Genomic DNA, 27,327 nt, shown 5'->3' with positions numbered 1-27,327 from the left:
AAGGCTGTACTTTAACTAAAGGTCACGATTATTTCCTCACCAGTCCCAGCCCTTATATATTGTCGGTGAACGCCTATCTGAGTTAAATGAGTCGTTAAACTACTTTTTTTTTGCTAGGTGCTTTACGTCGCACCGACACAGATAGGTCTTATGGCGACGATAGGATAGAAAAGGCTTAGGAGTTGGAAGGAAGCGGCCGTGGCCTTAATTAAGGTACAGCCCCAGCATTTGCCTGGTGTGAAAATGGGAAACTACGGAAAACCATTTTCAGGGCTGCCGATAGTGGGATTCGAACCTACTATCTCCCGGATGCAAGCTCACAGCCGCGCGCCTCTACGCGCACGGCCAACTCACCCGGTCGTTAAACTACTAGGAAAAAAAAAGGTACCTGTTATGATATTTTCCTTCCCGCACGTGTGGGTTTACTGTCCATTCAAGCGAGGTTAACGTATAGTTAACCAACATTTTCGCAAGATGTAGTTGGCTAACTAGTAATTGTAATTCCACCACTCAAAACCACAAAAACGACGAATTTATAAAAATCCATCATACAGAATTACAAGTTACCTGACAAGTGCGAGAGATTTTGGATTTCATTCACGAACAAGTCCAATAATTCCTGCTCGAATTATATGAATAATATTCTTTAAATTTTAACACATGTAATAGATATATCTGACTGATTAAGAAGCTAGTGCCGGGATGAGTGGCTCAGAGGGTTGAGGCACTGGCCTTCTGACCCCAACTTGGCAGGCTCGAACCTGCATCAGTCCGGTGGTATTTGAAGGTGCTCAAATACGTCAGCCTCGTGTCGGTAGATTTACTGGCACGTAAAATAACTCCTCCTGGACTAAATTTCGGCACCTCAGCGTCTCTGAAAACCGTAAAAGTAGTTAGTGGGACGTAAAGCAAAATGACATTATTAACATTATTAAGAAGCTAGTGTATCCCTCCAGTGCAGCATATGCCAACATTTTCGTCCTTGTTTACCCCTTTCAAATCGATCGCCATAAATTGTACCCTTTATATTTAAAATAGCGATTTTCTTAAAGATTAATAATTTTTCAGTACCTATCTTAACGTAAAATAATAGCAATGAGGAAATGAGTTGAGAAAGGAAAATGACAACACCGATTTAAATGTACAATATTCCTAACGCAGCAATACGTATAGCTTCAAATTAAATACGGGTAATTAAGTGCGGCCTAAAAACCCGTAATTAATTAGCTTTTTGTAATAATTGTAAGTCTGTAATAATTGTTACAGGCCTACATATTCCTTATCTCCTCCAAGAATATCTTTAAAATGTTTACAGTTTGCTTCAAGGCAGGCGTTGCAACGTCTCTAATCAAATTTTAACTCGTAACTCTGCTTCCGAGATGTTGGCCATTTTCTCTTGTTATTCTGCAATTCCTCTAATTTTATGTGTATACTTTAAATTTTTTCAGTCCACCTCTGTGGTGTAGTGGTTAGTGTGATCAGCTGCCACCCCCGGAGGTCCGGGTTCGATTCCCGGCTCTGCCACGAAATTTTAAAAGTGGTACGAGGGCTGGAACGGGGTCCACTCAGCCTTGGGAGGTCAACTGAGTAGAGGTGGGTTCGATTCCCACCTCAGCCATCCTGGAAGTGGTTTTCCGTGGTTTCCCACTTCTCCTCCAGGAAAATGCCGGTATGGTACCTAACTTAAGTCCACGGCCGCTTCCTTCCCACTTCCTTGTCTATCCCTTCCATCCCCCTACAAGGCCCCTGTTCAGCATAGCAGGTGAGGCCACCTGGGCGAGGTACTGGTCAACTTCCCCAGTTGTATCCCCCGTCCCAGAGTCTGAAGCTCCAGGACACTGCCCTTGAAGCGGTAGAGGTGGGATCCCTCACTCAGTCCGAGGAAAAACCAACCGTGGAGGGTAAGCAGATTAAAAAGGAAAGAAAGACTTTATATTTTTTAACCATTATTTATTATTTTCCGCGTCCTCTGGACAGCCCAATACATTACCCCTGGGGAACGACTACCACCGATTGAGAGACGCTGCTCTATTTTACTTAAGCGTCATCTCCTGCATATGTGTATCGTACATTTGGTGTTGACATGAATAAGGGACACTGAATTTCAACCGGGCCAGGAAGTGAGTATTCACCACTATATGGCATTAGGTCTCATTGAAGTATTTCTTAGGAAGGCTTCAGGGGAAGCTGCACAAAACGATGCCGGCTACTGCCTGCTCTGGGAGTCGAATTTTGTATAATTAAATTCATCCCATTGCATACTAGTCGAACTGGGAATTCTTAATAAGAACAGAGGAGCACATATGGTATGGAAAATATATGTGGGATCAACAATATTCTATAAGAAGTCAGCTCCCGGGCGGAACTATCTTTACACCGGTCTGTTTTGGGACCGACTTTGTTACACGAGAGTGGAAACTTGGTGGACTCATGATATCTTATTCACGAAAGTAGAGAGAACGATTGGTGGTACGAACAGGTGGGAACAATGATGGTAGGAAGGCATTCTGAATGAGGACGTAAAGGCTAAATTCGGAATGAACTCAATGGATGAATCTGTACGCATAAACCGTGTTGTATGGTAGGGTCATGCGAGGCAAATGAAGAATAATGGACTCGGTCACGGAAGGTAAGAGAAGTAGAGGGACACCAAGGCGATAATTGTTTAACTCGGTTCCTAATGATTTAAAGTTAAGAGGCATGGAACCATGGAACAAAACGAGGCAACAGAGCTACTTACAAATGGAGGATTGTGGAGGCGATTAGTTAATTCACAGTGGCTTGCAGATTGAACACTGAAAGGCATAACTGTTTATTATGAAGGAGTGAGTTATGATTTGTTCGTTCGTTCGTTCGTAATCTGTTTACCGTCCAAGGTCGGTTTTTCCTCGGACTCAGTGAGGGATCCCACCTCTACCGCCTCAAGAACTACTATGCACAATTCCTTACCAAGTACTAAGGACCATTCAGCAAACATGTGATTTATTGCGCCTTGAAATAACACAGGTAACTGTATAACGATCGAATAGGTTATGCCACGTGCTCTGTAGCGTAATCAAGTTAAACGAGCACCTTCATTGAAGACTTTGACACGTATGTTTACTTTCGAGGTGCAACAGCTGTACTTAAGTACTAAATCTCTAGCACCCATTATGTACGGTGACCTTCGTTCCTGAATCGGTTAAGGCGTGGGCCAGGAGATATCTGAGTATCGGCAGCGTAGTGGTTCGAATGTAGCCCAAGTCAATTGTTTTGAACGACAAAGGTGCTTCATTTTAGCGGGGATACAATAATGATCAATACTTTTGTCTTCTTTATCTGTTTAATCTCCAGGGTCGGTTTTTCCCTTGGACTCAGTGAGGCATCCCACCTCTACCGCCTCATGGGCAGTGTCCTGGAGCTTCAGACTCTGGGGGGGGGGGACACAACTGGGGAGGATGACCAGTAACTGGGTCAGGCGGCCTCACTGCTATGCTAATGGGAAGATTGGAAGGGGTAAACAAGGAAGAGGGAAGGGAGCGGCCGTGGCCTTAAGTTAGGGATCATTCCGGCATTTGCCTGGAGAAGTGGGAAACCACGGAAAACCACTTCCAGGATGGCTGAGGTGGGAATAGAACCCACCTCTACTCAGTTGACCTCCCAAGGCTGAGTAGACCCAGTTCCAGCCCTCATAGCACTTTTCAAATTTCGTGGCAGAGCCGGGAATCGAATCCGGGGCTCCGGGGGTGGCAGCTAATCACGCTAACTACGCTCCGTAATGGTAAAAAGTTAAATGAACACTGTAAAGTGTTCAACATTTCGGAACACTTGTTGTTGTGAATATGTAGGGTATCCTACTTCCTACCTGGTTACTTGACATCGGATAAAACTGTCCTTTTCAGGACCAAATGAGTTGGATGTCTTACTTGAATAATGATTAACATTGAAAATAAACTGAATAGTGCAGATACAAAGATTGCGTTAGGCCGTGGGAATATTCGAAGCCACACGTGGGAGAATAATCTACAATGATCGTCTTATTTTGGTAACAACTAGTATAAAAAGGTAGGTAAACAATTTTAGTTTTAATCTCTTTGAAGTTACCACTTTTTAAATTTTTATACTCATCTACGACAGTGCCTATAATCACATTCTCATCAATCATCATAGATTATAAAAGTTAAATAGAACTCTTACGTGTAAAATGTCATAATCCTGTCTACGTTAGAAATTATGGCAAATTATAAGAACTAATTCAATTAAGAATTAATTGAATTTCTTTGCATCATATCCGGGATCTACTGATGGTATTGCGCTAATATTTTGTCATTGATTTTAATTTACTGAAATGTTTATCCAGAAAAAGTAATTTCCTAATAGATTATGATGTGCTGGAGAGCGTGTCTGGATTATTTCATTTGATATAGAATGACCCAGTTCTTGAAAACTTCCAACGTAATACATAATATGGACTTCGTACTAATTTATTTTGTCCGCCTCTGTGGTGTAGTGGTTAGTGTGATTAGCTGCCACCCCCGGAGGTCCGGGTACGATTCCCGGCTCTGCCACGAAATTTGAAAAGTGGTACGAGGGCTGGAACGGGGTACACTCAGCCTTGGGAGGTCAACTGAGTAGAGGTGGGTTCGATTCCCACCTTAGCCATCCTGGAAGTGGTTTTCCGTGGTTTTCCACTTCTCCTCCAGGCAAACGCCGGGATGGTACCTAACTTAAGGCCACGGCCGCTTCCTTCCCACTTCCTTGTCTATCCCTTCCAATCTTCCCATCCCTCTATAAGGCCCCTGTTCAGCATAGCAGGTGAGGCCGCCTGGGCGAGGTACTGGTCAACTTCTCCAGTTGTATCCCCCGCCCCAGAGTCTGAAGCTCCAGGACACTGCCCTTGAGGCGGTAGAGCTGGGATCCCTCGCTGAGTCCGAGTGAGAAACCGACCCTGGAGGATAAACAGATTACGACGACGACTAATTTATGTTTACACATATTCTATATACTTGTCAAAGCTTTTCCTTGCATCGGTATGCCATTGTATCTGACTCGGTAAAGGAGAAATGAGGGCCAAGCAGCTCACGTTGGCATATGACGGCTCGCTGAACTTCACCATCCATCCCTGATACGTTTCGACCTACATCCTTCTTCAACGGCCCAAAGAGATGGATATCAGTTGGTACTAGGTCAGGAAAGAATGGTCCAGTACCTCCCACTGGTCACACTGTAACAATTTACATGTACAGTTGGCTGAATTTGGTCTGGTTTATTCGAGTAACAGCGAGACACCTGTTCACAGCAACTCAGCTCGTTTTCTACGACTTTGCTACTTGTTGTTGTGCTCTTTAGATCTAAAAATGAGGTCACACTACGTAAACTTGCGAGTAAAACATCTAGCCCGTATAGGAACGGCGATTTAAGCTCGTAATTACTTGTCTAACAGTCTCATCCTCTCCATTGTAATGATAATAATGATAATTATCAACCTTCTTCCCCTTCTTGCATGCTGCTATTACCCTGCAACATAACTGGCAAATTACTTACCTCCCCACCAAAGGATTAATACAGGGTAACACTTACCTCTACATCTACAGGGTCGAGCATCTAATCATATTACCTTGAGTTAACCTAACTCTTTTTATTTATTATTGTCACAGAAAATTTCAATAACGGAGGCTACTTTTGACCCACTCTTCATTTTACATCGAATGTAGTATCGTTCATTAGTTCATTTTGTATCTCTGGATTTACTTCAAGCCAACGATAGGGAGAAGCAGTAAGGGCTTGGAGTCAGGTGTTACGTAAATGTGAAAACGTTACGGAAGAAAAGAAAATAAATTTTCTGTACGCAAGTGTATGTAAATGTGTGATCGAATTTCTACCAGCCCCGTTATCTTACAAATGTTGTATGCACAGTATATATGAGGTTAAGGTCTTGGCCGTGATGTGAAGTAATGGTGTACTGCACCTGATCTGGATTGGAGAAAAACTGGAATTGAATATGGTGCAGTACATATGAGAGAAGAGTTGCTAATTCAAAACCTGCGTATTTCACTGAAATTTTCTCTTGTAGCTGAAGAGCTTGGCAACGTATAAGGAATTTCTGTTTCATCGCACATGTCTTTATCACATTTAACTAATATCATTATTAGAAGACAGGCATGATAGTTTAGTGGCATCCCTAGCATAGCGACTAGCTTCTCGTCAGGGTGGCTGCTACCTCAATCCCAATCAATACATGCGATAACTTTTGCATCGATTTCACATCCGGGAAATTCCACGTCAAGTGGGACAAAAAACTACAATACATGAACTAGGGCCTTTTAACATTTTAGAAATATTAAAATGGGTGTAGGAAAGCGTCAAAATCAATATTATACAAACAATATTCTCCTCATTGTAATTGTGCTCACAGAAAACTATGAAAGAGGTTTCTTTAATATGATCCAGATCAGATGGATTGTCAATAATATTATTGAAGTATTCATTACAATGGTCCTATGTTTATTCCAAAATGTAAAGAAATATCTGACTGTACCAATGTTTTTAGTTTTTCCTGTTGAATAAGTCAGTGTTGTTCAGTTTATGGCGCCGTGTATGATATGGGCCTACGAATAATAAAATAATTATTATTTGAGATTGAGAATCTTTCTACATGAATGGTGTTAACGAAAAGGTTTGGATCCTCTTGGAAGCAACTGTACGTGTGTATTATCTTGATTACCATGGTGAGACTGAGTCCGACTCCTTGGATGAGTGGTCAGCGTAGAGGTGATCCCTGACGGGGCGGGAATTTTAACCATGCCTCGTTAATTCATCTGATTCGGGGGCTGGGAAGTTGTGCGTGTCCCAACACACTCTTGATTATATATATACACAACACGCACTCTACCAACCACCACAGAAACACATAATAGTGAATACATCCCTCCATATAGGCTTGGCGTCAAGAAGGACATCTGGCCAGGACCTAGTCTACAGGTGGTGGAAGGAGAGGCAAAAGTGCTCGCTACCAGCCCTATGGAGAGGGATAAAGAATAGTCGTCGTGACTCGCTTAATATGATACTTTATTAGTATATTGGAGTTTTCTTATAAACAATGGTTCGTCTTGACGACCTAATGGCTCGTACTTCTGTAGTAACCTAATGGTGATACAATTAAAACCTCTCTCTCAGTCTCTTCTGAGTTCGAAACATTGCTGACGTGAAATGCACACCTCTTCGAGGTGTCGTAGCGTTAAGAAATTACTTTGGAAGGCCATGAGGCTGGAGTCTATCTCGAAACGACCAGAAACATAATCGATACGCTGTTTTATTCTTCTTTGTACCATTAGGGAGTATCTCCATATCTACCCTGTTGTATTCTCATTGCTTTCCTCTCAGATCTTTCACCTTTACGATACCAATATCCTGTTTATTTTACTCTCCGATTTTCAAAGAAGAGAAAACCTTCTGCGTTGATTACAGTTTATTTCACTTCAGCGCGCACACGGAGATGTTAGTTTTGTATCTTCACTGAAGTGCTTGCCTTCGGGAATGGGATAGATCAGGGAAATTTTATTCTATACATAGGAACGATCGCTCTTGTTCCACGGCAACTGAGATTTGACATTAAAACAGTGAAGGGTCGTGAGATGGGAGCAGTGAAGGAGCAAGGAGGAAGATTCGGAAATACAAGATGTTTCCAAACTCACTGGCTCACCAAGTCACTTCTTAACAGAGATTGTATCTTCTATATTTAAGCTAACATAACATATGTTGGAAGCTCCTTTGCTAGTTTCCTCAACCACGTCAACCCCGTCTACGACAAACCTGACTGGTTAAAAAAGAAAAGCCCTCAACACTCCATATTTCATACCTCCTTCACTGAATACTCTCCGAATCACCACTTCCTTACACGTATTCTTAATTGTAATACCTGCCATTCAGTCACACTTCTGGATGACGATCAAAAGTGAATTTGGCCGGCCGAGTTGTTCAAACGGTAGAAGCATCTAAGTTGACGAGTTCTGTCCCGGTGCAGTCCAATGATAATTGAAGGAGCTCAAAATGGAGCAGCCTCCTGTCGGGAGATTTACCTGCATTTAAATTACTCCTGTGAGACAGAATTATGGTACGTCAGTTTATCTGAAAACCATGAGAGTAGTTAGTAGGACGTAAAACCAATAACACTATTATTAATATGAATTTATCCTATCTATACCTCTCTGCTCCATCACTGTATTCACTAATTCGTTTGAAATCTCCGTATCACAACTTATCCAACTCTCTTCGAAGGCTCTCGTCTTTTATTTCAGACAGCGCTATTATTATTATTATTATTATTATTATTATTATTATTATTATTATTATTATTCATCAGTTTACTCTCCAGGTTCGGCTTTTCCCTCGGACTCAGCGAGGGATCCCACCTCTACCGCCTCAAGGGCAGTGTCCTGGAGCTTCAGACACTTGGTCGGGGTATACAACTGGGGAGTATGACCAGTACCTCGCCCAGGCGGCCTCACCTGCTATGGTGAACAGGGGCCTTGTAGGGGGATGGGAAGAATGGAAGGGATAGGCAAGGATGAGGGAAGGAAGCGGCCGTGGCCTTAAGTTAGGTACCATCCCGGCATTCGCCTGGAGGTGAAGTGGGAAACCACGGAAAACCACTTCGAGGATGGCTGAGGTGGGAATCGAACCCACCTCTACTCAGTTGACCTCCCGAGGCTGAGTGGACCCCGTTCCAGCCCTCGTACCACTTTTCAAATTTCGTGGCAGAGCCGGGAATCGAACCCGGACCTCCGGGGGTGGCAGCTAATCACGCTAACCATTACACCACAGAGGCGGCATTATTATTATTATTATTATTATTATTATTATTATTATTATTATTATTATTATTATTATTGCTTGTACTTCTGTAGTAACCTACCGGATAGTTATATGATAATTTTTAGCCTATATTTTGATGTCTCAATAGTGTACTTTTTAAGTACATTAGATGGAAGAAAAGACCTAATGTCTATAATTATGCTAGATAACATAAATCTAATGAAAATGAAAACCTACACCTGTTTTCCAGTCTTTGACCGGGTCAGGGATGTAATGAATGAACCACTTCCAAAGTGATTTATTAATGACTGATAGATGCTATGAAGTGATAATGGAGAGTATTGCTGGAATTAAAGATGACAGGGAAGATCGGAGTACCCGGAGAAAAACCTGTCCCGCCTCAGCTTTGTCCAGCACAAATCTCACATGGAGTGACCGGGATTTGAACCACGGTATCCAGCAGTGAGAGGCCGACGCACTGCCGTCTGAGCCACGGAGGCTTCTCAACATAAATCTAATATAATTTATAAAGTGTATTTCAAACGCAATGTGCAATGAAGACTGAACGTTCTACTGGACAGATTGCAGAATCTTTAAGTTTGAAATCTCGGTATCACAACTAGACAATTAGATGCGAATAGTCTATGTATTCAGTTACCTTTCTTCAATGTGTGTGAATTTTCATTAGGTGTTGAGTTCTACAATGTTTTACCTGCGGTCACGGTCTCTCAGCTGAGAGTTCGCATTCTAGAGATTGTGGGTCCGAATCACAATGTCGGCTGCCTTGAAGTTGGTTTCCCGTTTTCACAGCAGGCAAATGCTGAAGCTGTACAGTCCGCGAAACTTTTAGTGATACTCTGGTGAGGAGTAAGGAGGGAGCTACCCCAGTTCCGGTAATACTACCAATTGAATGGAAATGAAATCTGAATTGAATCGATAGTACGACCGATCGATATGAATTTTCTAAACCGTCGTTTCCGTGTAGGAGTTGAAGGTTTTTTCTGTGAAGTACTCTGATTTTACTCACTCATGTTCAAGCTTAACCTATATTTTGACTTTGCTTTGTAAATAACAACAGTATTTAAAGTGTTGCAATTATACCACCAGATGTCTCACGGCGATGCAAAATCCATTCATATTTTTTGTGCCTTATTTTTCTGCAAGTTGCTTTACGTCGCACCGACACAGATAGGTCTTATGGCGACGATGGGACAGGGAAAGCCTAGGAATGGGAAGGAAGCGGTCGTGGCCTTAGTTAAGGTACCGCCCCTGGTGTGAAAATGCGAAACCACGGAAAACCATCTTCAGGGCTGCCGACAGTGGGGTTCGAACCCACTATCTCCCGGATGCGAGCTCACAGCTGCGCGCTGCTAACCGCACGGTCAACTCGCCCGGTATTTTTTTTTTTTTTTTTTGTATCAGAGGTTGCCAATACGAATCTCGAAAATAACCGTGGTCTATCGATTCAGCACTAGGGAGCCGAAGTATTACTAAATGTTTCGCGTACTGTATCTTAATCAAGTCCACGGCCACTATTTTCCCCATCCTTGCGTCGCTGAGAACCTTAGGTGTGTTAGTGCGACGTTAAATCACTACCAACAAATAAAATAAACAATAAAAATTTAAAAAAAATGTTATCATCGTACAGCAATCGTTCTCCCTACTATTGAAATGGAAATGGCGTATGGCTTTTAGTGCCGGGAGTGTCCGAGGACAAGTTCGGCTCGCCAGATGCAGGTCTTTTGATTTGACTCCCGTAGGAGACCTGCGCGTCGTGATGAAGATGAAATGATGATGAAGTCTATACATACACCCAGCCCCCGTGCCAGCGAAATTAACCCATTAAGGTTGAAATTCCCGACCCTGCCGGGAATCGAACCCGGGACCCCTGTGGCCAAAGGCCAGCACGCTAACCATTTAGCCATGGAGCCGGACTCCCTACTATTGTTGTTGGGGGCATTACACATGCTCTTGCTGTATCCAGTGTAAAGATTTGTGTTTAAGGACTTACAGCCCTGTGTTGTAGGCGTAGCGTGGCTTTCACCCACATGTCACGAATTCTATTCCCAGATAGTACAAGAATTTTAATCCTGGTTTGAGAGCGTGAACAGTGCTTAGTCTCCAGAGTTCAACAGGGGAGCTGTCTGATATGGGAGACATTAGATCAAGAAAGTAAAGAATTAGACTGAAAATTCTGTCACGCTGATCATGAACACCCCAACATTCTTTCTGGTCGGATCTAAGTCCATGGGGAGATGGCATGGGTCATAGTGATTTATCGGGATTGGAATATTGAGAAACAAGCAGTCATGCAGAGACACGTGAGCAATTATCGTGGCGCAAAATCACAAACGAATTGTGTTTTTGATCCTACTTAAACTAACAGTATTTCAGAAAATGTTATAAAATTACAATTTGACATCTCTTCAGAGCTACAGGAGTCAATGTAGTGCTTCTAGCATGCGTCTGATAATTCATGCATGCTTACCGAACAGTTCTCTCGCGGCAAGGGAAGAGTGAAGTACAATACTCTGTTGTGCGCGCTCGAGGTGTTTACATTGTGATTCAGTGTACATTTGTACTAGTTGTTTGACTCAGTCTGTCTATGCTTATTCTTTCCATGCAATTTGACCACTACTATAGTCAGTTTTAGTGCTTGTGCGAGTGGGAGAATCCAACCATTGATGGTGTGGTTTATGTGAGGAGGGAAGTCCTCACTCCATATTATTAATAGATTCACCCACTGACGTTTACAAAGGTAACATTTTACCTTCGAGTGTAGGAATGGCATTACAGGTAATTGTGCTTCCAATTCTGATGAATATATGGAATCGACTGCAATGAGTGCTAATGATGCAAACAAACAAGCCCTAGAAGATCCTGTGAGAGGAGCAGATAAAAAGAAATCCATCAATTTCATTGGCTGATCAGGTAAAGTTTCATTGTCTTTAAATTAGTCTCCTGATCTTACATCTGAGTTGTCTGTGTAGCAGTTGTGTTTCGAAGCCAGGTTTACTAGTTCGAATGGGTTTGACATGAATAGTTCAACCGCGTCCCAACCTAGGAATGACGTTATGACACAGTGTTCATTCGGAGATCATTCGACCTCCGCTAGTACACGTTTCAACGCAAAGTGTATCCTGTAGAGGAATGGAAGAAACGCAGCATTTATTCTCTTTTATCGTAATTAATTAACTCTTCTTACATGGCCACCATTTATGTCTTATCATTCTAATGGTTACTTAAATATGGATAAAGCAAAATCACTTGATAATGTCGTTGTACAAAGGAACTCTTAATATGCATTCCTTATCATTTATAGTCAAACTATCATTAAAATACCCTTTTAAACAAGTTAATGATCTGGAATATATAGCAATGTAGAATACAGAGGCAGTCATCAACTTATCCACATATGAGGATAAAATATAGTACGGTAAAGGATATTTAATAAGGAACGTTTTCATCCATTCTTTAAGCAATATCTTCGCGGGCTAGCGGCTTGACCAGAAGATATTTAGTTTGATTCCAGGAATATTTTAAAATCGTTATATTATCTAGTACACGTAGGCCCGATCCGTCAATTGGAAATCTGCTTGATATTGTGACAGATATAGGACCATGACGAAGTAGCCTTCCTGCCATATGTTAAATTCGATTCGGGACACCGTTGTATTGCTGGATGATATCGATCAGTTTTGTCGGTGTGACACTGGAAGGAAGAAGAATCCGGGTATTTGTTTTGTGTGAGTGAGATCACCAAAGTGCGGGAATATGCTGTAATATTATCGGGCGCTCTGTCATTTAACCTGACACTGAGCTTAAGTCTCGACATCTACAAGCTGTTACAGCGTACCTCTTCTGTAAAGCTTATGACATTTTCCGCATTTTACACGCCAAGTGAAATGTCCCAGATTATTAGCTTGTTTATTGCATATTATCTCTTTGTATTCATCTTGATAACAGTAAGTGATATTTATCATGCACGAGTACTAAATGGCATTAAACAGCTCTTAAAATCCGTCAAGTTTAATCAATTAAGCTGAAATGAATAAATGAGTTGATGGCAGTCAAGAGCAGCTAGAGACTGTCAGGGAAAGTTATGCCAGTGATCACCATCATCAACTTTGAATCCTCGATGGAAATATTGTTAAACGAATATCAATTAAATCTATCAAAAGTAGCTTAGACCTCTCCGGGAATTGCACTGCACATCATCAAACTCAGACATCTGCAACTTCGGATCAAATCGCGGTGACGCCATGAAAGAAATATTTTGGACATTACGAATGTAGGACAGTTTTCCTCCGGAATCGCCTGTAAATTTCTCTTAAGCAACACTTCACACTTGAGATGTACGCATGGCCTCGTCAGATGAGTCGTAGATTCTGGTGGTAGTTTTTGTGCAGGAAGCTGGGTACTTCCCTTATTTTGCTCGATTTTCTAAGTCCGTCCCCTAATCGTCATGAGAAAAATATAAAAAACCCACCACTGTCCTTTATAATGTATAAAAAACTCAAGACATTCTCTTGTCATATAATATCAACGACATACCTTGGTTCCTTATATAATATCAACAAATCGCCACGGTCCCTTAGCCACGAACCTACTACGCTGGCGTAGCAGGGGGAGAGGTGATACTCCCAGGTGGCGGATAGGGGGTCCTAACTGGCTTGCCGGCGGATTTGAGGGAAATGAAATACCACTCGCGGACCAAACACACAACACCCCTGTGGGTGGGGGACGCAGACGAAGAATACACCCACGTATCCCCTGCTTGTCATAAGAGGCGACTAAAAGGGGTGACCAAAGGATGATTGTCTTAGAACCATGAAACTACTTGTGATTAGTACCACCACGCCGGGAAAACCATGGGTCACTTTTACTTGCGCGTAGTACCACTATGTTAGGTACAAAATAGGTTTGTGATTAGTAGCAACAAATTGCGTTGCCGGCTTTTACAGTACCTGTGATCAGTACCACTCTAGGAGCGACACCATGGGTGAGTGACACCAGGGTTCTGGCTTGCCTATGATTAGTACCCACTGTATGAGGAACACCACGGGATAGTGAGAGTCTCTGTGGTTAATACACGTATGCGATGAACACCATAGATTTGTGTTGCCAGTAAATGGCGCCGCAATGTGCGAAACACCATAGGTCTGCATTTCATGTGCGAATTTCATTACCTGTGAGTAGTACCACACTGTGTGAAATACCGCGAATGTATGCTATTTTTGATTAGTACCGCAACATGACAAATACCATGGTTCTACTTTCCTAGCGATAAGTACCATTATGAGGGGAAGATGATTTGGATTTTGGACTCCTTTAGACTACATGCAGCATAGATTCAGTATTATGCTATAGAAGCAGTCCCTTGGTCAGTAATATTCTTGTTTTACGCCAGTTTATCTGAATATGAGGCATTGCGGGTCGGATCCACTGATAGTTTTAAATTCATATCCATCCATTCATTCCTCGTCCTCACGTTTTGAATTCCGGTCAGTGGAGGATTTTGGACTTTTAAATTGTCATTACATTTCGTCTCATTTCGTACCATTAGGGGCTGATGACCTAGATGTTAGGTCCCTTTAAACAACAACAATCATCATCATCATCATCATCATCATCATCATCATCATCATCATCATCATCATCATCATCATCATCGATCCCTTAGCATATAATGTCAACAACTTGCTACGGTCTCTTAGCACATAATGTCAACAACTCGCCGCGGTCCCGTAGCATATAATGATATCAATCAATCAATCAATCAATCAATCAATCAATCAATCAATCAATCAATCAATCAATCAATCAATCAATCAATCAATCAATCAATCAATCAATCAATCAATCAATCAATCAATCAATCAATCAATCAATCAATCAATCAATCAATCAATCAATCAATCAATCAATCAATCAATCAATCAATCAATCAATCAATCAATCAATCAATCAATCAATCAATCAATCAATCAATCAATCAATCAATCAATCAATCAATCAATCAATCAATCAATCAATCAATCAATCAATCAATCAATCAATCAATCAATCAATCAATCAATCAATCAATCAATCCTGATCTGCATATAGGGCAGTCGCCCAGGTGGCAGATTCCCTATCTGTTGTTTTCCTAGCCTTTCTTAAATGATTGCAAAGAAATTGGAAATTTATTGAACATTTCCCTTGGTATATTATTCCAATCCCTAACTCCCCTTCCTGAAAACGAATATTTGCCCCAATTTGTTCTCTTGAATTCCAGCTTTATCTTCATATTGTGATCTTTCCTACTTTTAAAGACACCGCCCAAACTGGCAGCTCGGAACATACCACTTAGTCGAGCAGCTCGTTTCCTTTCTCCCAAGTCTTCCCAGCTCAAACTTTGCAGCATTTTTGTAACTCCACTCTTTTGTCGGAAATCACCCAGAACAAATCGAGCTGCTTTTCTTTGGTTTTTTACAGTTCTTGAATCAAGTGATCCTGGTGAGGGTCCCATACACCCTGGGACCATACTATAGCTGGGGTCTTACCAGAGATGTATATGCCCTCTCGTTTACATCCTTACTAAAACCCCTAAACATCTTCATAACCATGTACAAGGATGTGAGCCGTTTATTTACGATCATATTTATGTGATTACCCCAATGAAGACCTTTCATTATATTAACACCTGGGTATTTACAATGATTCCCAAAAGGAACATTCACCCCATTAATGCAGTAATTAAAATTGAAGAGGACTTTTCCTATCTGTGAAACTCACAACCTGACATTTAACCCCGTTTATCATCATACCATTTCCCTACTGTCCATCTCACAACAATATCGAGGTCATTTTGGAGTTACTCACCATCTTGTAACTTATTTATTACTCTGTACAGAATAACACCGTCTGCAAGAAGCCTTTTCTGATTCCACTTCTTTACTCGTATCATTTTTATATATAAGAAAACATAAAGGCGCAATAATACTGCCTTAAGTAATTCCCTTCTTAATTATTACAGGGCCAGATAAAGATTCGCCTACTCTAATTCTGAGTTCTATTTTCGAGAAATATAGACACCCATTCAGTCAATCTTTTGTGTAGTCCATTTGCACTCATTTTTGTCAGTAGTCTCCCATGATCTACCCTATCAAAGGCCTTAGATAGGTCAATCGCGATACAGTACATTTGATCTCCTGAATCCATGATATCTGCTATATCTTGTTAGAATCTTACAAATTGAGCTTCAGTGGAATGACCTTTCCTAAACCCGAACTGCCTTCTATCGAACCAGTTATTAATTTCGCAAACATGTCTAATATAATAAGAAAGAATGCTTTCCCAAAGCTTACATGCAATGCATGTCAAACTGACTTATCTGTAAATTTCAGCTTTATGCCTATCACCCTTTCCTTTATACAAGGGGCTACTATAGCAACTCTCCATTCTTTTGGTATAGCCCCTTCATGCAAACAATAATCAGATAAGTAGGGCCTACTTCAGTTATGGTATTACATCCCAACCCATTGTCTTTAGTATATCCGCCGAAACCTTATCAATTCCAGCTGATTTTCTAGTTTTCAACTTTTGTATCGTACTGCAAATGTCATTGTTATCATAGGTAAATTTTAATACTTCTTTAGTTTTAGTCACCTCGTCTATCTGGACATTATCCTTTTAACCAACAATCTTTACATACTGCTGACTGAATACTTCTGCCTTTTGAAGATCCTCGCATACACACTCCCCATGTTTATTAATGATTCCTGGAATGTCCCTCATGGAACCTATTTCTGCCTTAAAGTACCTATACATACTCTTACATTTTTCACTAAAATTTATATGACCGCCAATTATGCTTCTCATCATGTTATTCTTAGCTGACTTCTTTGCTAGATTCAATTTCCTAGTAAGTTCCTTCAATTTCTCCTTACTTCCACAGCCATATCTAACTATTTCTTTCCAACCTGCACCTTCTTCTTAGTCTCTGTTATAATATAGCGGATCTTTACTATTCCTAACCACCTTTAAAGGTACAAACCTATTTTCACATTCCTCAACAATAGCTTTAAACCCATCCCAAAGTCTGTGTACATTTTTCTATCCACACAAGCAAGTGTCGAAAGACTTTTCGTCATTAAAGTACATACTTTCTGCTCGTCTTTGCAACTTACGCAGTAATATAATAGAAGATATCTTGTTAATTTATCCGGCAAAAATTAATTGAAATTCAGACATGGCTCATCCAACAGACGTTCGGTTTCTCCACCATCTGGTAGAGTTAAAGGAATGTCGAAGTGGATACGTAGGGTGCCTAAAGGGCCATATTCTTCTTCACTACAGGAGGAAACTCTGAAAGACATCAGTTATGTAAAAAAAAAAATTCTAGTGAACTTGATATTCTAAGCAGGATTGTACAGCAGAGACTAGCTAGGTCCAGGTACAGACAGATGAAATGAAATGACGTACAGCTTTTAATGCCGGGAGTGTCCGAGTACATGTTCGGCTCGCCAAGTGCAGGGCATTCAAATTGACGCACGTAGGCGACCTGCGCGTCGTGCCCCTGTGCCAGATAAATTAACCAATGATGGTTAAAATTCCAGACCCTGCCGAAAATCGAACCTGGAACCCCTGTGACCAAAGGCTAGCACGCTAACCATTTAGCCATGGAGCCGAACAACAAACAGATGATAATATCAAACAACAGCACGTACTAAGAAACCATTGCCTGCATTATCGGTCACCGCGCTGTTGATCGCTGGAACGTGGCCTTCTCCTTAATTTGCGTGCTATTACGTTGTGTTCTTCAGCACACATTACATAACGGACCGAAGTTCTGCTTGTATGAATATGTGTTAGTATCAAGTTTTATTGTCCGCCTCTGTGGTGTAGTGGTTAGCGTGATTAGCTGCCACACCCGGAGGCCCGGGTTCGATTCCTGGCTCTGCCACGAAATTTGAAAAGTGGTACGAGGGCTGGAACGGGGAACGGGGTCCACTCAGCCTCGGGAGGTCAACTGAGTACAGGTGGGTTCGATTCCCACCTCAGCCATCCTGGAAGAGGTTTTCCGTGGTTTCCCACTTCTCCTCCAGGCGAATACCGGGATGGTACCTAACTTAACGCCAAGGCCGCTTCCTTCCTTCCCTCTTCCTTGCCTATCCCTTCCGATCTCCCCATCCCTCCACAAGGCCCCTGTTCAGCATAGCAGGTGACTCCGCCTGGGCGAGGTACTGGTCATGAAGTACATGACCAGACCAAGAGTCTGAAGCTCCAGGACACTGCCCTTGAGGCGGTAGAGGTGGGATCCCTCGCTGAGTCCGAGGGAAAAACCGAACCTGGAGGGTAAACAGATGACGATGATGATGATGATGATGATGATGATGATGATGATGATCAAGTTTTATTTGCACCAAAATCCCGAGGGTAAAGCATGGTTGATATTTTAAAGTATTATCGAATTGGTACACTTTTTAGCATAAATCTTATTTATTCAAGAGAGATTTCTATACATTTCTAAATATTTAAGTTACTTACTGATTGCAATTCTCTCCAATATAGTGCCTGGGTGGCTCAGGCGGCAGAGCGCCGGCCTCTCACCTCTGGGTTTCGTGGTTCAAATCCCGGTCACTCGATGTGAGATTTGTGCTGGACAAAGCGGAGGCGGGACAGGTTTATCTCCGATACTCAGGTTTTACCTGTCATCTTTCACTCCAGAAACACTCTCCAATATCATTTCATTTCATCTGTCAACCATTAATCATTACCCCAGAGGAGTGCGAGGCTTCGGCAGCCGACACAGTTCCTATCCTCGTTGCTAGATTTGGGATTCATTCATTACATTCCTGACCCAGTCGTGTGACTATCGGGCTGTGGATTTTCATTTTCTCTCCGATATAGCTTTTATTAAATTTATATGTACCGTATAATAGACGAACGTGCATATTTCACTGAAGAGAAGTACCTAAACTACAAGGAGTCAAGAGATGCGGCTTACACCAATATTTTCTGAAATCGTGTTAACAAAGCAGAAAGAGACTTAATAATTTCAATTTAAGTGTAAATTGTACTTCATGCACGTTCTCAGACAGTCATTATTGAAATATGGCCACAGTACCCGAACAAATCGTTGTGCGCGTCTATATATTCCAGGCGGGTATCAGCCAGTCATCAATAATACAGGAGCGAGATGTGAGACTGTTTTACTCAGCATGCTTCCATACGTCCGCCTCTGCGGTGTAGTGGTTAGTGTGATTAGCTGCCAGCCCCGGAGGCCCGGGTTCGATTCCCGGATCTGCCACGAAATTTGAAAAGTGGTACGAGGGCTGGAACGGGGTCCACTCAGCCTCGGGAGGTCAACTGAGTAGAGGTGGGTTTGATTCCCACCTCAGCCATCCTGGAGGTGGTTTTTCCGTGGTTTCCCACTTCTTCTCCAGGCAAATGCCGGGATGGTACCTAACTGAGGCCACGGCCACTTCCTTCCCTCTTCCTTGTCTATCCCTTCCAATCTTCCCATCCCCCTTGCAAGGCCCCTGTTCAGCATAGCAGGTGAGGCCGCTTGGGCGAGGTTCTGGTCATTCTCCCCAGTTGTATCCCCCGACCCAGAGTCTAAAGCTCCTGGACACTGCCCTTGAGGCGCTAGAGGTAGGATCCCTCCCTGAGTCCGAGGGGAAAACCAACCCTGGAGGGTAAGCAGATTAAGAAAGAAAGAAAGAAAGAAAGAAAGAAAGAAAGAAAGAAAGAAAGATGCTTCCATAGACAGTATTATTGCGCCACAGTGCGCTGGCCTGGTTTAGTAGTATCGCACTACGAACTGAGTACAGGGTAATTGTTCAGGAAAAATCCTAATTGGTATATCTTAAAATGTAAACGCAATATATTTTACTTCCATCAGACCTATCTGTGTCGGTGGGACGTAAAGTAACTTGCAAAAAATATGTATCTTCGTATACGGTGCTAGGTGGGATACTACTAAAACTGCGTCTTTCACGGAGCGTTTAGATAAGATTATATAGCCGAATGGATAACGCAAGGGGTTTCCAGGTTGGATCCAGTGCCGGTGTGCTTAATTTTTATCGCCGAAAATTTCCTTTTTTAAATTTATTTATTTATTGACTTGTTTTACATGGCGTGGCTCAGGCTATGAAGCCTGGTGTTATGCCAAAGCATCTTATATATGCTAAATTTTACGAACTACAAAGTATTAAGGTTTCTAATTACATATAATTAATTATAAAATTAAATTTAAATAATAGTTATAAACAAAAGATAAATTTCTGAGAGTCACTATTAAAAAACATTAAATACTAATTTCTTAATGAGCCTCCGTGGCTCAGACGGCAGCGCGTCGGCCTCTCACCGCTGGACACCGTGGTTCAAATCCCGGTGACTCCATGTGAGATTTGTGCTGGACAAAGCGGAGGCGGGACAGGTTTTTCTCCGGGTACTCCGGTTTTCCCTGTCATCTTTCATTCCAGCAACACTCTCCATTATCATTTCATAGCATTTATCACTCATTAATAAATCACCTTGGGAGTGGCGACCCCATTGTAATAACAGCCTATATATGTTTCATTCATTACATCCCTGACCCGGTCAATGACTGGAAAACAGGTTGTAGGTTTTCATTTTCACTAATTTCGTAAGTCTATGTACCATTTATAACAGTATTGATTATGCTTTACATTTTCTTAGCGCTAGCTAAGTGATTTCGGAAGTGGTGCTCTTACTATATGTCTATGTGCTGTATATCATATACATGTAGCAAACAATAGTCTGTTGTTTATATTATACGGTTACACGTAACAGAATTCCAGAAACAGGGGCTACTGGAAGTTCAAATTTTATTTATATTGTACTTAGGTTGAAAAATTCGCACAAGGGATGACTTCGAAAAGCATGTAAGAGCTGAAATACCTGATAAGAATATCAGCCTAAGGCATTTTGAGATCGTAACAAAATGCAGAATCAACATTCGTCACGCATGAAAGAAGGTGCGTGTTGTAAGTTTCCCCAATGGATTTCAGACAAATTGCTGAAGAAAACTTTAATGGTCAGGATATTCTATGTACAGGAAACGATTCACAACTCCCATTTAACCTGGCCAGTTTGACAGTGGCAATGGATGGATGGATTAAAGAAATTCAACGCTCATATCAATATAGAAGATTGCACATCTGTTAAAATGTTAAAATATCCGTACAATTATGTCTACAAGGAACATAATTCCACATCCGTCAAGTCGGAAAATGGGAATATTAACGAAACACAATCAGTATGAAATTTGAACATTCATGAATGGTAGACACGTTAGTTCCTTGGAAGTAACATGGGGAACTGATGAGTGCACCATGTCAGATTACCAGTGCATTTATCTAGACAGAAAAATATTTTTTCATGAACAACAAGAATACCAGGGACTTGTAACAGTTCTTATTTTAAAGCACACGATACTAACTGCTTGGTTCAAACTTCAAGTGACAAACAAGCGCTTATCCAGACTTACACAGATATACTGGATTGCTGCTGATGATTGTTTTTTCAACGGGCGTAACATTTAGAATATCGATCCCATACCGAATTACTACGTGCGCGATAACAGTAAACCAAAACAGAGTCGGGTAGAACGGGGAGAAGAAGGGAAATCGGGAGAACGCCAGTAGTTTATGTGCAGGATAGTGAATGATACCTTCTGTGAATATTTCTATAGACGGTTACGATACCTTTAAAATGACACCCACAAATGCAAGATCCATTTGAACAAGTAGATGGTAATGTTGACTTCAATACTGTCAGCACTGTGTTGAAGGGTAACACGAATACCAATAATGTCTTACTAATATTTGAACACGATGCCAAACGCAACGCCCGCAAGAAGACCGACGAGGATCTTTGTCAGCAACATTCCCAGAAAATAATGAACACCACAATCGATAAGAGAAGTGCTTTACTACCACGGTTTCCTTTTCGGTCATGGTAGTGGTAATTGTTATTCTGCACAAGAAAGGCATTTCTGTTTCTTTTCCTTTCATGAAGCTGCCATAAACACAGCAGCACTCGACAAAGCACGCTCATACATGTAAAGCACGTGCTGAAAGCATCAAGAGGAGGTAGAGCAGCCTCATAAAGGAAGTCGTTAGCTGGAGAAACCAAGGTGGCAATTCTTTTGAAAACAAGACGCTTCTTTGGAAATGATTAAATTTAGTGTCTATTACTCAGGTTTCTTGTCAATGTTTCGTGTGCATGGGGTGTGTGTGCTATGAGTTGATAACAATTCATCCCCCACCTGAAAGAGTAGTGGCTCGAAAGTAGGCCTGGGGAACTTTCGTTTGGCATCTTAAGTGGATGATTCTTTTCCTACCTCAAAAATACTGCGATGGTATTTTTTATCATGTTCGTGGGTTCTTTCCTCGTCTTTGAGTTCGAAAACAAAAAAGTATTTTCATAGCCAAAAATGTATACATTCGATGCATGGTAAACGTAACTCATTATACGAAATAATCTTGCTGTGGGAAGACGACTTACTACAGTCTATTTAATCTTTCACAATATTCTTCTGTTTCACTCATTCTGACTGAATAGCATAATTGGACAGGCGCCCGTCCTTTGCGTTCATCATCACTATTTCTATTTTAGGGCATCGTTCTTAGAAGACTATTTGTAGTATTGGCACTAAATGAATTAACCTGATACTCATTTCCGATGTAGGTCGAGTGAATTGCGAAAAGAAGTGGAAGTCGAGCGTTATAGAACCCACGTTGTTCTAAATAAGCCAAGTACGCCTTTGTCGCCTTCGACAGGCAGCCCATCGCTCAAGATTGTCACATTCTAGAGACTCTCGAAAGCATACTTTTTGGCAAGACCGGCAATGTCTGAAGATGTATTGTTGATAATAATAATAATAATAATAATAATAATAATAATAATAATAATAATAATAATAATAATAATCATAATCATATACCAAGCGAGCTCACTGCACAGTTCGAGTCACGTGTCTTTGAACTTGCATTCGGGAGATAATGGGTTCGAACCCCACCATCGGCAGCCCGGAAGATGGTTTTCTGTAGTTTCTCATTTTGACACCAGATTGTATCTTAAAGAAGGCCACGGACGAACCTTCCCAGTCCTAGCCCTGTCCTATCCCATCGTTACAATAAGGTATTCTTATTATTCATTTTAGAATGTTCCATTAATTCGTGTGGAAACTTCGACGAACTGTTGAATTGAATGAATATACGTTCTTCGTCAGAGGGTCGTAGTTTTATGTCTAGCCGCTCGAACATAAAGAGCGCATGGTATTGTATGTTCTTTGCATTTAATATTTTATCAGACAATTTTAATTAGTATAAATTTCTTTCCCTGGTGGTTTAACGTCTCACTAACACATCGAAGGTTTCCGGCGATGGAAGGATGGGGAAGCATAGGAATGGAAAGGTAGTTGCCGTTGCCTTAATTAAGGTACAGCCTCACCATTTGCCTGGTGTGGAAATGGGAAACCACGGAAAACCATTTTCAGGGCTGCCGACGGTGGGATTAGAACCCCCATCTTCCGAATGCAAACTCACAGCTACGTGACTCTAACCACATGACCTTTACCAAAATCTAACTTCCTATCTAGAAACAAACCCCGATGATACTCATAACAAACATACGTATGGATTAAATTGTGTCTGAGAAAAATGTACCTGTGAGGAACTCGTACAATACCATGAACTTATTCTTTCTTTGAGCGACTGTTCAACATGTCCAATTAGCCCACGTTATGAATCGTTTACAGTACTTATGATTTAGAAAAATAAAATCAAGCTTGCTGTTTTACGTGACTATTGATATCGTGATCAGCCACGAACCTTCCCAGTCCTAGCCCTGTCCTATCCCATCGTTAAATTAAGGTATTCTTATTATTCATTTTAGAATAATCACGATAAAGTCAGGTGAAATATCCCAACACGAACGGAGGTTATCAGTCTCTTTAGCCAAGTACTGTATTTGAAACGCTCTAGGCACTGTATAGGTACGGCATGGCCTGAGCTGGACGAATAGCGTATATCAACTTTCCATCGATTGCATTTTACAAACGCATATGAACGAATTAATGCACTCCCAATAATGGATGATCAGCAACTGGGGAGAGAGTCTTATCTCATTGTAGGATTTTACTGATACGAAATAATCTTGCTGTGCGAAGGCGACTTACTAACCACATTTAATCTTTCACAATATTCTTCTGTTTCACTCATTCTGACTGAATAGCATAATTGGACAGGCGCCCTTCCTTTGCTTTCATCATAGTTCTAGGGCATAGTTCTTAGAAGACGATTCGTAATATCGGCACTAAATTAATTAACCTGATACTCATTTCCGATGTAGGTCGAGTGAATTGCAAAAAGAAGTGGAAGTCGATAGTTATAGAACTCACGTGCAGTTACTAACAACAGAATGTTTAATTAAAATAGGCCACTCGAATGATTTAATTTATCCCACAAATCTTCCCTGGGCGTATATTTTGATAATTAATCAAAATTAGACTGTGGGGGTATTTCTTGGTTAAGGCAGGTTTTGGAACACCGCCTCATGCATATCCTATCTGATTTCAAAATGTATCATGTTCATTGTCAATTTACTTTTCCGCATTGCGCTTTTGAAATTCAATTGTCTCTCTGATTTCCACATTTAAAAAAAATCTTTTTAAAATTTGTTCTAAAATGTATACCCACATATTTTCTTCTGACTTTTTTCTATCTTTGTAGTCCTTTTAGTAAGTGTGCGACTTCCATACCTTCATTGCATGATGTGCTTTGATTTCCCTTCTTTTCTCATCCTCAAACCTTATTCTTATACACTCCCATTAACTCAAATATTAACCTCCATATTTTCTTAGTTAAAATTGTAATCCTTATTGTCATATTTTTACTTGATTCACATAAACATAAACATTCTGTTAAAATTCTCTTGGATAGTAGGCTCGAATCCAACTGTCGGCAGCCCTGAAGATGGTTTTCGGTGGTTTCCCATTTTCACACCAGGCAAATGCTGGGGCTGTACCTTAAATAAGGCCACGGCCGGTTCCTTCCCAGTCCTGGCGATTTCCTGTCCCATCGTCGCCATAAGACATATCTGTGTCGGTGCGACGTAAAGCCAATAGCAAAACAAGGTTCCCTTGCAGTTACCTTCTATCCTTATTGTTTCTATTTGCATGTCTTACTTTTGTTTTTCGGACCACCTACTCAACCTCCTGTCTTCCATTCATTAAATATTTTCCAGTATGCTGTAATGTTATTTCCTCATACTGTTCACCCAGTAACCCTTTTTTCATGTTCCATTTGATTCTAATACGATATGCGGTAAAACAAATGACACTGAAATTATTGTTCATCTGCTATACAAATTTCCTCAATAACGAAGAAATAATTTATTATAAACAAAAGTTTGATATATTGTTAATTCAGTGTTTTATTGATTTCTGCAATTGAATCGGTCATTTGGAAAAGGGCACATGTCCACTTTTTTCCATATGCATGTTTTCTCATATTTTTGTAGTTGAAATGTAGGGGCATTGATCTACGCGAAAAAGACACGTCTAAGACTTCTACGTATGGAGCACGGAATCAGACAAATTTGTCATTCCATTCGAGAAGGCCACATATCCCACTGCATGTCCTTTTCCAATGGATCGCATCGAGCGCTGGCAGCGCACTGTGTTATTTCCCGCCAGTAGGAACATCTGTAGTGAATAATATTATAATATATAATACCTTATAAGATGTATTGAACAATATTACTGGTTCTGTTTATCAGAACGATTTATGTGCATTGTTTGGGATATTTTTGTAATTCTCCGATTTCTAAGTGCTACAGGTTGATTAAAAAGAGACATTGTAATGATAAAATGTAATTTAAAACAAAATTAAGGAGACAGGGATGAAAAATGGGTGTTTAATTTCTAAGAACATTCCATTCCCTTGGAAAAGGGCACATCTACAGGAAACAAAATTTGAATTTTTGTCCTTTAGGGATGTAATCTGAAATCCCTATTATGGGAATAAAAGGCCCTTTAGCTGTTGTATGCATTGCCAAAATGCGGCTTTGGTACTTTCACTCTTTCACCGCTTATTCACTTTTTGTCTCCCCTGTAAAATTTACTTTAGTGGACATGTGCCCTTTTCCAAATGACCGATTCAATTATAGTTCTCACAATATAGATGTTTTTTATCGTGGAACATTATTTCCGGTCATACGTAGTGGGGCGTCAGTACTGGGCAAGTTCGCTTCCCATTAAAGAACATTCTGAGGAGTGACTTAACGAGACATCAAATGAAAGAACAATGTTAGCTGTTATTGACGAGTTCCATCGTACGCCATAAGTCAACGAAAGGGGAAAACAGGGCGTCCAAAAACCGTCACCATAAACGAGAATCACAGACGTCTTCTCCAACAGATGTTACCGTCCTTAAAGCGTAGTCTACGACGAACTTCGCTGAAATTCTGTTGAGGCGAAAGGTCTAGTCGGCGAATGTTCAGAGAGCTGGGTGGATTTGCATACGGCATTCATGTTGCTCATTGTCCAGCAGAAGGGATAAGCGAGCTCGATTACAATATTGCAGCTGAGTGTTGTCTACGACAAAAAAAGGATCTCGATATCCTCAAATGAAAGCCGTATTTACATTGATGGGTACGTCAATCGATAAACAACCCGCTTTTTTTATGGTTTTAGCTGTCTGATGTCGTTACATAGAAACCACTACACAATACGCGGGTTACGATTTGGAATATTAGGCGTCCTATACAGATGTTATTGCAATAGTGACTTTGTAATGGAAACTGGTTGCAATAGACTTGTTTTGAGAAGTTTATTGTGTTCGATGTCATGAATATTAAACACGTTATTGAAACTTCAACTACAGCCGCTGAAGGATACGCAGTGAATTCCGTTGAAAACAAGGAAGAAATTGTAAACATTATTCTAGAGAAGAAAATGCAAGCAAGAAACTGAAAGTAACCTTGAATTTAAATAACTGGTTTCAAGTGCAGCGCATGTTCAATCCACCAAGAGAAAGAATAATATGAAGAAGAATCGTATGTTGAATCTCTAAATGTTCAACTTTGGAACTTGAATAATTTTGTTGTGAATATTTGTACGAAATCAACAGATTAAGAGTTCTTATTTTATATATTTACAACTTTAAAGCAGGAGTGCGTAAAAGTAGGTTCAACTAAAATTAGTACTTGGAAGTTAATTTATAATTCCGCTGTCTTAAGAACAACGTTTTCTTATGTAGACTATTATCTTCAAATGTATACAGGCATGTTTTCCAACTACTGGTCATAGAATTTCTCATCGCTTATTATTTCTATTTTGATTATATAGACATATTGGAGGAAGATTATTTTCTTATTTAATCCTATGCTCTTTTCCACTAATAAACCATTATAGTATATCTCGATTCTTGTTAACTCATTTAACTTCAAAATTTGAATTCCCAGAAGGGGACCACAATTTCAACGATTGTGAATATTATGAGTATTCAAGCTCCTTAG

At 40.8% G+C, this 27,327-nt stretch overlaps 1 protein-coding gene across 4 annotated transcripts in view; it reads right to left on the bottom strand.

Moving 5' to 3' along the window:
* The window catches only part of axo (axotactin), a 608,064-nt gene that overhangs the window by 378,931 nt on the left and 201,806 nt on the right, over positions 1-27,327 (bottom strand). The window lies entirely within an intron of this gene.

Source organism: Anabrus simplex, chromosome 1 (assembly GCF_040414725.1).
Source record: "Anabrus simplex isolate iqAnaSimp1 chromosome 1, ASM4041472v1, whole genome shotgun sequence".
Taxonomy (NCBI): domain Eukaryota; kingdom Metazoa; phylum Arthropoda; class Insecta; order Orthoptera; family Tettigoniidae; genus Anabrus; species Anabrus simplex.
This window is presented reverse-complemented; position numbering and strand designations above follow the sequence as displayed.